Genomic DNA, 10,142 nt, shown 5'->3' with positions numbered 1-10,142 from the left:
CTTTTTATAGTAACTTAGGGGTGCTATTGTAAGTAATTGTCGTCTTGCTTTGACCAAACTGTTGCCGGCACTCAGTGCCTGAAGTGGCAATGGTTGAGTTTGTTGCCCGGTGTGCGCTGCTCCAAAATGACACACCAGGATGGAGAAGCAAACAGAACTTTATTTGAGATATCAAATAGGCGTCAAAAGCCACACAGAGCTCAAATCAAAAGCATGCGAAACAAACAACTCGCATACCTTTTATACTTTAACCAAAACAGTAACTTGTTACAATGTTTATGATGTGAACATTACTCGCCCCAAACCAAGTCTGCCTAGCTACTAACCGGTTCTTAGTAGTTTCTTTCTTCTAGAAGGAGTAGCCCCTTTCACAAGAGCAACTCAGGGTCAAACATGGAGTCTGGAGGAGAGTTGGTAGACTATGGCTCAGAGCAAGAGGACTTCATCGGCTCTCAGGGCCTTCCATCCTTTTAAGTTACCTGGTTTATGCCAAGTGCGTCCCCAACAACCATATCTACATTTTGTCTATTTTAATTAAAATAACTTCAATCAAAATTTTAAATAGCCAATGAGAGTGTAGAAGGTAACTTGTGTAAGTATGATTTTAAACATTAAGAAGGAAGGCACTGTACAGCTGCGGTCAGGCTTAGGTTCTGAGGGATTACAAGTGTCGGTTACAAGGTTCATAAGATACATACGTAACACAACCACCATAGACCCAGATTGGGGTGCAGGCATTTTTAAAACCACAGTGGATAAGTGATCTCAGGTACACCACCCATAGAATGTATCCAGAGTCCAAGTCATTGATTATACCTGGGGTAGGCAACCTTTCAGCAGTGGTGTGCCGAGTCTTCATTTTAATTTAAGGTTTTGAGTGCGGGTAATACTTTTTCATGTTTTTTAGAAGGTCTCTCTATAAGTCTCTCTTTTACAATACAACAATAGTTTATTTAAATAATATAAACATTTTGAAAACCTTGTTTAAGAAGCTTAATTTTAAATTAAATTAAAATGTTGATCTTACGCCACTGGCCCGCTCAACCCACTGCTGGTCTAGGGTTCTTTTCACCTAGGCCAGCAATGGGCTGAGCAAGGCCTGCAGTCACGACCCCAGCTGGCAATAGTCAGGCAGCCAGAAGCCCAGCCTAGCAGCTGTCTGGGTGGGGCCACTGGCCGGGACCCTAGACCCACAGCAGGCTGAGCAGCTCAGCCCACTGCCGCTCAGGGGTTCCATCTGTGGGCTCCTGCCAGCTGACATCCCTGCTGCCAAACCCGCTCAGCTCGCTGCCAGTCTGGAGTCCTGGCCCTCCCCACATACAGCGGGTAGCTACCTTCTCCCTGGTTCTGGCCCATTCTCTTCCTCTCTCTGCACTGAGCTGAGAGTGGGAATGCACTGAGCACAGGATGAGGGTGAAGGGTCTGGCCAGGAGATACAATGAGGGAGGGGGCTCAGGATTGGGGCAGGAGGTTTGGGTGTGGGGTACTTACCTGGGCAGCTTCTATTTGGTGTGAGGGAAACAGGCGGGAATGTGTGTAGGGGTGTTTGCAGGAGCTCCCATTTGGTGCTGAGGGTGGGGGTTGAATGGGGATGTGGGGGGGTGCCAGAGTCAGGGCTGGGGTCATGGGTGGGGGTGAAGCAGTCAGGCAGAAGGCTGGGTGTGTATGAGGGGGGCTCAGGGGAGGGGCCTGGGGGTGCGTGCAGAGCACAGGCCTGGTGCAGGGTAATACACAGAGCTACAGTGACACTGTGTGGCCACGCAGGGTAATGCACAGAGCAGTTCCTGCACAGAGCTACAGTGACACCCTGTGGCCACGCAGGGTAATGCACAGAGCATTTCTCTCAGAGGAACAGTGACACTGTGTGGCTACGCAGGGTAATGCACAGAGCATTTCCTGCACAGAGCTACAGTGACACCCTGTGGCCACGCAGGGTAATGCACAGAGCATTTCTCTCAGAGGAACAGTGACACCGTGTGGCCATGCAGGGTAATACACAGAGGATTTCCTGCACAGAGTTACAGTGACACCCTGTGGTCACGCAGGGTAATGCAGAGAGCAGTTCCTGTGTGGAGCTGCAGTGACACTGTGTGGCCACGCAGGGTAATGCAGAGAGCAGTTCCTGTGTGGAGCTACAGTGACACCCTGTGGCCACGCAGGGTAATGCACAGAGCATTTCTCTCAGAGGAACAGTGACACTGTGTGGCCACGCACTGTAATGCACACAGCATTTCTCTCAGAGGAACAGTGACACTGTGTGGCCACGCAGGGTAATACACAGAGCATTTACTGCACAGAGCTACAGTGACACCCTGTGGCCACGCAGGGTAATCCACAGAGCATTTCTCTCAGAGGAACAGTGACACCCTGTGGCCACGCAGGGTAATACACAGAGCTACAGTGGCACTGTGTGGCCACGCAGGGTAATGCAGAGAGCAGTTCCTGTGTGGAGCTACAGTGACACCCTGTGGCCACGCAGGGTAATGCACACAGCTACAGTGACACCGTGTGGTCACGCAGGGTAATGCACAGACCATTTCTCTCAGAGCTACAGTGACACCGTGTGGCCACGCAGGGTAATGCACACAGCATTTCTCTCAGAGGAACAGTGACACCGTGTGGCCACGCAGGGTAATACACAGAGCATTTCCTGCACAGAGCTACAGTGACACCCTGTGGCCACGCAGGGTAATGCACAAAGCATTTCTCTCAGAGGAACAGTGACACTGTGTGGCCACGCAGGGTAATGCACAGAGCATTTCTCTCAGAGGAACAGTGACACTGTGTGGCCACGTAGGGTAATACACAGAGCTACAGTGACACTGTGTGGCCACGCAGGGTAATGCACAGAGCAGTTCCTGTGTGGAGCTACAGTGACACCCTAATAAGAACATAAGAAGGGCCGTACCGGGTCAGACCAAAGGTCCATCTAGCCCAGTATCTGTCTACCGACAGTGGCCAATGCCAGGTGCCCCTGAGGGAGTGAACCTAACAGGCAATGATCAAGTGATCTCTCTCCTGCCATCCATCTCCATCCTCTGACCAACAGAGGCTAGGGACACCATTCTTACCCATCCTGGCTAATAACCATTTATGGACTTAGCCACCATGAATTTATCCAGTCCCCTTTTAAACATTGTTATAGTCCTAGCCTTCACAACCTCCTCAGGTAAGGAGTTCCACAAGTTGACTGTGCGCTGCGTGAAGAAGAACTTCCTTTTATTTGTTTTAAACCTGCTGCCTATTAATTTCATTTGGTGACCCCTAGTTCTTGTATTATGGGAATAAGTAAATAACTTTTCCTTATCCACTTTCTCAACATCACTCATGATTTTATATACCTCTATCATGTCCCCCCTTAGTCTTCTCTTTTCCAAACTGAAGAGTCCTAGCCTCTTTAATCTTTCCTCGTATGGGACCCTCTCTAAACCCCATATCATTTTAGTTGCTCTTTTCTGAACCTTTTCTAGTGCTAGAATATCTTTTTTGAGGTGAGGAGACCACATCTGTACACAGTATTCGAGATGTGGGCGTACCATGGATTTATATAAGGGCAATAATATATTCTCAGTCTTATTCTCTATCCCCTTTTTAATGATTCCGAACATCCTGTTTGCTTTTTTGACCACCTCTGCACACTGCGTGGACATCTTCAGAGAACTATCCACGATAACTCCAAGATCTTTTTCCTGACTCATTGTAGCTAAATTAGCCCCCATCATGTTGTATGTATAGTTGTGCATTACTTTACATTTCTCCACATTAAATTTCATTTGCCATTTTGTTGCCCAATCGCTTAGTTTTGTGAGATCTTTTTGAAGTTCTTCACAATCTGCTTTGGTCTTAACTATCTTGAGCAGTTTAGTATCATCTGCAAACTTTGCCACCTCACTGTTTACCCCTTTCTCCAGATCATTTATGAATAAATTGAATAGGATTGGTCCTAGGACTGACCCTTGGGGAACACCACTAGTTACCCCTCTCCATTCTGAGAATTTACCATTAATTCCTACCCTTTGTTCCCTGTCCTTTAACCAGTTCTTAATCCATGAAAGGACCTTTCCTTTTATCCCATGACAGCTTAATTTACGTAAGAGCCTTTGGTGAGGGACCTTGTCAAAGGCTTTCTGGAAATCTAAGTACACTATGTCCACCGGATCCCCCTTGTCCACATGTTTGTTGACCCCTTCAAAGAACTCTAATAGATTAGTAAGAGACGATTTCCCTTTACAGAAACCATGTTGACTATTGCTCAAGAGTTTATGTTTTTCTATGTGTCTGACAATTTTATTCTTTACTATTGTTTCAACTAATTTGCCCGGTACCGACGTTAGACTTACCGGTCTGTAATTGCCGGGATCACCCCTAGAGCCCTTTTTAAATATTGGGGTTACATTAGCTAACTTCCAGTCATTGGGTACCAAAGCCGATTTAAAGGACAGGTTACAAACCCTAGTTAATAGTTCCGCAACTTCACATTTGAGTTCTTTCAGAACTCTTGGGTGAATGCCATCTGGTCCCGGTGACTTGTTAATGTTGAGTTTATCAATTAATTCCAAAACCTCCTCTAGTGACACTTCAATCTGTGACAGTTCCTCAGATTTGTCACCTACAAAAGCCAGCTCAGGTTTGGGAATCTCCCTAACATCCTCAGCCGTGAAGACCGAAGCAAAGAATCCATTTAGTTTCTCTGCAATGACTTTATCATCTTTAAGCGCTCCTTTTGAATTTTGATCATCAAGGGGCCCCACTGGTTGTTTAGCAGGCTTCCTGCTTCTGATGTACTTAAAAAACATTTTGTTATTACCTTTGGAGTTTTTGGCTAGCCGTTCTTCAAACTCCTCTTTGGCTTTTCTTATTACACTCTTGCACTTAAGTTGGCAGTGTTTGTGCTCCTTTCTATTTGCCTCACTTGGATTTGACTTCCACTTTTTAAAGGAAGTCTTTTTATCTCTCACTGCTTCTTTTACATGGTTGTTAAGCCACGGTGGCTCTTTTTTAGTTCTTTTACTATTTTTCTTAATTTGGGGTATACATTGAAGTTGGGCCTCTATTATTGTGTCTTTAAAAAGGGCCCACGCAACTTGCAGGGATTTCACTTTAGTCACTGTACCTTTTAACTTTTGTCTAACTAACCCCCTCATTTTTGTATAGTTCCCCCTTTTGAAATTAAAGGCCACAGTGTTGGGCAGTTGAGATGTTCTTCCCACCACAGGGATGTTGAATGCTATTGTATTATGGTCACTATAACACTATAACACAGAGCAGTTCCTGCACAGAGCTACAGTGACACCCTGTGGCCACGCAGGGTAATGCACAGAGCATTTCTCTCAGAGCTACAGTGACACTGTGTGGCCACGCAGGGTAATACACAGAGCTACAGTGACATCGTGTGGCCACGCAGGGTAATGCACAGAGCAGTTCCTGCACGGAGCTACAGTGACGCCCTGTGGCAACGCGGGGTAATGCACAGAGCAGTTCCTGTGTGGAGCTACAGTGACACCCTGTGGCCACGCAGGGTAATGCACAGAGCATTTCTCTCAGAGGAACAGTGACACTGTGTGGCCACGCAGGGTAATGCACAGAGCATTTCTCTCAGAGGAACAGTGACACCGTGTGGCCACGCAGGGTAATGCAAAGAGCATTTCTCTCAGAGGAACAGTGACACTGTGTGGCCATGCAGGGTAATACACAGAGCATTTCCTGCGCAGAGCTACAGTGACACCATGTGGCCACGCAGGGTAATGCACAGAGCATTTCCTGCACAGAGCTACAGTGACACCCTGTGGCCACGCAGGGTAATGCACGGAGCATTTCTCTCAGAGGAACAGTGACACTGTGTGGCCATGCAGGGTAATGCACAGAACATTTCTCTCAGAGGAACAGTGACACCGTGTGGCCACGCAGGGTAATGCAAAGAGCATTTCTCTCAGAGGAACAGTGACACTGTGTGGCCACGCAGGGTAATACACAGAGCATTTCCTACACAGAGCTACAGTGACACCATGTGGCCATGCAGGGTAATGCACAGAGCATTTCCTGCACAGAGCTACAGTGACACCCTGTGGCCACGCAGGGTAATGCACAGAGCATTTCCTGCACAGAGCTACAGTGACTCCGTGTGGCCATGCAGGGTAATCACAAAATATTTCCCTCATGGAGCAAGAGTGACATGGGTGCTGTGATACAGCAGGGCCAGAGAGCAGCAGGAGGGTTGTAGATGGGAGGTATAAAAGCCCTACAATTATTGAGGCTTTATTCCCTGTGGACTAGGGAAAGGTTACTACCGTGTAATTGGATAACCTAGACCCAATTAAGGCCCCAACAAAGACCTAATACAATTCCCTTTCTGACTGAAGTAGGGGTGAGGAAAGTAGAGCTGAGTAGATTTTGGAGGAGTTTTACTGTTCTCTAGAGGACCAGAGGAAAGAAACCCTGCCCAACAGAGCAGAGAGACTCCCCTGGCACATAGGACTGAGGGAAACGCTACCCAAGGGGGAGACACTAAGCTGCCTGGAAAGCAGAAGGGGCTAGAGACACTATCCCTGCTCATCCCGACTAACAGACATTGATGGACCGACCCTCCATGGATTTGCCGAGTTCTTTTTTTAACCCCATTTTTGTCTTGGCCTTCACAACATTTTCTGGTGAGGTGTTCCGGCCGTAATCCAACAGAGCCCCGTACCCAATGGGGAAGCACACGGCCTCTGAAGAGAACTACATCGAGTACAGATGAGGAATTCCAAGCACTGATGGCTTACTCACAGCCAGTTTGGTGAGAGGCAGAATGCTGAGGACTGTTAACGTCTCCTTACAAGGATGCTCAGGTCCACTTCTGCCACCTTCTCCTCTGGCTAGGGCTCCTAGACAATTCCTCTGCACACTAATGAAGTCAAGCAAGAACTATCACTACACAGACCTCTATTAATGTCCCCATCCCTGCCTCCCTCCCCCAACCCATCTACATCTGCCCAACTCAATGAACAGAGACACAGTCAACACAGAGTGACTCTAAACTCTCGCACCCGCTGCCTTGCAGGATTTTCATCCCCTCCTACTTCATCCTGGCTCCCGAGATGTAGCTTGTGGGGATACACACCGAACTCGCCTGCCCATGTCCTACAAAGTTAGACAGCACCAGGAAAGGGAAGGACAAAGAGAGAGAGTGTGCTGGCCAACACAGTAGAGAAGAGAGAGAAGCACAGAAGGAAGGCAAGCAACTCACCACCTAGAGTCATCCTTTGCTCCTGGCCACAGAAATGAGCAGCCCCTGAAAATGGGGACCTTGTCTCCCTTATAATCACAGCTAGTCAGGAACCTTTTCTTACAAATTCAGCCACAGCTGACAGGGTCTCTCTACCTGGAGTCAGAGGGGCCGTGAGCAGAACCCTCAGCAAAACAGACACTTATCTCACTGACAGCGGTGTCTGCTCAGCTCCCAGCTGAACAGCTCTTGCCTGGCATGAACAATGCTCACAGGCTCGTCGCTCTCGCTCACTTTCCATCACATGAGGACAGTAGACTCTAATACGTAACTTCTTTTCCCTTGGTACTAAATGCAGCACAAGGAGGAAAACCAAACAAGTTACCATCCCAGTGGACAACGTCACATAGGTTATTCTTTTCACCTCTTCAACAAGGCAGGGCTCCGCCTCCCGCCCCCCATTACACCTTTAGTATTACAACTAAAATGCACCCCTTGTTACGGCACAAGAAATAATCCCTCTGCACAGCAGACTCTAGCCCCTCCCAAGACATAATCTCAGAGCCCCATACCCAATGAGGAAGAACACAGCCTGTGAAGAATAATACAGTGAGTACAGATAAGGAAATGAAAGCACTGACCTCTTACTCAAACCCAGTTATGCAGGAGGCAGAAAGCTAAGGATTGCTCATGTCTGCTTAAAAGGATGTTCAGGTAGATCAGCCTCTCCTCTGGGTAGAAGTCCTAGACAATTCCTCTGCCAGCGCAGCTGCAAAAGCCATGCATGAGCCAGCATTACACACAGCTGTGAAGGTGCGTGAAATCTCCCGTCACCTCTGCCTCCCTCTCCCATCCCATCTACATCAGCCTCAGTCAATGAACAGTGACAGTCAACAGTCTCCACTCCACTCTCACGCCCACTACCCCGCATGATTTTCGTCCCCTCCTACTTCTCCATGGCTCCCGAGACCGAGCCTGTGTGGATGCACACCTAGCACGCCTGCCTGTGCGTGCTGAAGGGAGACAGCACAAAAAGAGGCAAGGACAGATTGACAGAGAGAGTGTTGGCCAACACACAAGAAAAGAGAGAGAGAGAGAGATGGAAACACGGGAGGAAGGCAAGCAACTCACCACCTGGAATCATCCTCCTGGATCCAACCTTTTCTGCAGAGTACACACCACTTGTGAACAGAGAAATGAGCAGCCCCTGAAAATGGGGACCTTGTCTCCCTCATAACCACAGCTAGTCAGGAACATTTTGTTACAAACCCAGCCCCAGTTAACAGGGCATTTGTACCTGGAGCCAAGTGGGCAGTGAGCAGAGCTCTCACCTAACCAGACACTTATCTCACTGATGGTGACAGCTGCTCCGTTCCCAGCTCGATGGCAGCTGCATAGCCTGGCATCAACAACGCTAGCTGTCTCACGGCTCTTGCGCGCCTTCCATCTACAACCGGGATGGGCTTTTACCCTTGACTTCTTTGTCTGCGGTACTAAGCACAACACAAGAGGGAAAAGTAAAAGTTATCATCAGAATTTTAATGTTGTGTAGGTTCTTCTTCTGTCATCTCCCATTACACCTTTATAGATACAATTGAAAAGTACACAATGCACGCTCAACCTGTGGAACTCCTTCACAGAGAATGTTGTGAAGGCCAAGATTACAATGGGATTCAAAAAAGAACTAGGTAAATTCATGGAGGATACATCAGCCCTACTTGATGAACTGTGACAGTCAACTCCCACAGTCACCCCCCACACCACCAATGGAGGATCGAGTACCCATCATGCTTCTCTTCCTCCTCCCAGTTCCCCAGTCCAATGTAGACTCTCCAATCCAAGCCTGTGAGCATGCACCCATGTTCTATGCAAGGAAACAGTACAACAGGGGTCAGCAACCTTTCAGAAGTGGTGTGCCGAGTCTTCATTTAATCACTGTAACATGTATTACTAGCATGCAAAACCTTAAATTAGTGTCTTTAGAAGGTATAATATATAACTCTTGAGGTTTTGTTAAATGTTTAACAAGCTTCATTTAAAATTAAATTAACTATTGTTGTATGTAAAGTAAAAATGCAGAGCACCCCCGGACCAGTGGCCAGGACCCAGGCAGCGCGAGTGCGACTGAATATCAGCTCGTGTGCCGGCTTCAGCACACATGCCATAAGTTGCCAACCCCTGCAGTACAAGGAGCGAGAGAGTGCATATTGGCCAACATATGACAGCAGAAAGACACACAAGAAGAAAGACAAACTACAGAAGGACCTGTCGTCACCTTCCTGGCTCTCCACAAAAAGTTACCGCACTTCAGGAAGACTCCATAGCACCTGACAACTCCTTGAGAGGGCACAAAGGATCCCCCAAACTATCTGAGGCCTTTCCTCAAATGCCCTCCCCATACCACAGATGTTAAGAGTAACAAGACGGGTTTCTTCAGGTACGTTAGCAACAAGAAGAAAGTCAAGGAAAACATGGGCCCCTTACTGAATGAGGGAGGTAACCTAGTGACAGAAGATGTGGAAAAAGCTAATTTACTCATTGCTTTTTTTGCCTCTGTCTTCACGAATAAGGTCAGCTCCCAGACGGCTGCACTGGGCAGCATAGCATGGGGAGGAGGTGACCAGCCCTCTGTGGAGAAAGAAGTGGTTTGATACTATTTAGAAAAAATGGACAAACAGAAGTCCATGGGGCCAGATGCGCTGCATCCAAAGGTGCTAAAGGAGTTGGTGGATGTGATTGCAGAGCCATTGGCCATTATCTTTGAAAACTCATGTCGAACGGGGGAGGTCCCGGATGACTGGAAAAGGCTAATGTAGTGCCCATCTTTAAAAAAGGGAAGGAGGAGGATCCGGGGAACTACAGGCCAGTCAGCCTCACCTCAGCCCCTAGAAAAATCATGGAGCAGGTCCTCAAGGAATCAATTCTGAGGCACTTAGAG

The sequence above is a fragment of the Mauremys mutica genome, chromosome 8 (assembly GCF_020497125.1).
Source record: "Mauremys mutica isolate MM-2020 ecotype Southern chromosome 8, ASM2049712v1, whole genome shotgun sequence".
Taxonomy (NCBI): Eukaryota; Metazoa; Chordata; order Testudines; family Geoemydidae; genus Mauremys; species Mauremys mutica.
The sequence above is the reverse complement of the archived record's forward strand: the minus strand, read 5'-3'. Positions refer to the sequence as shown.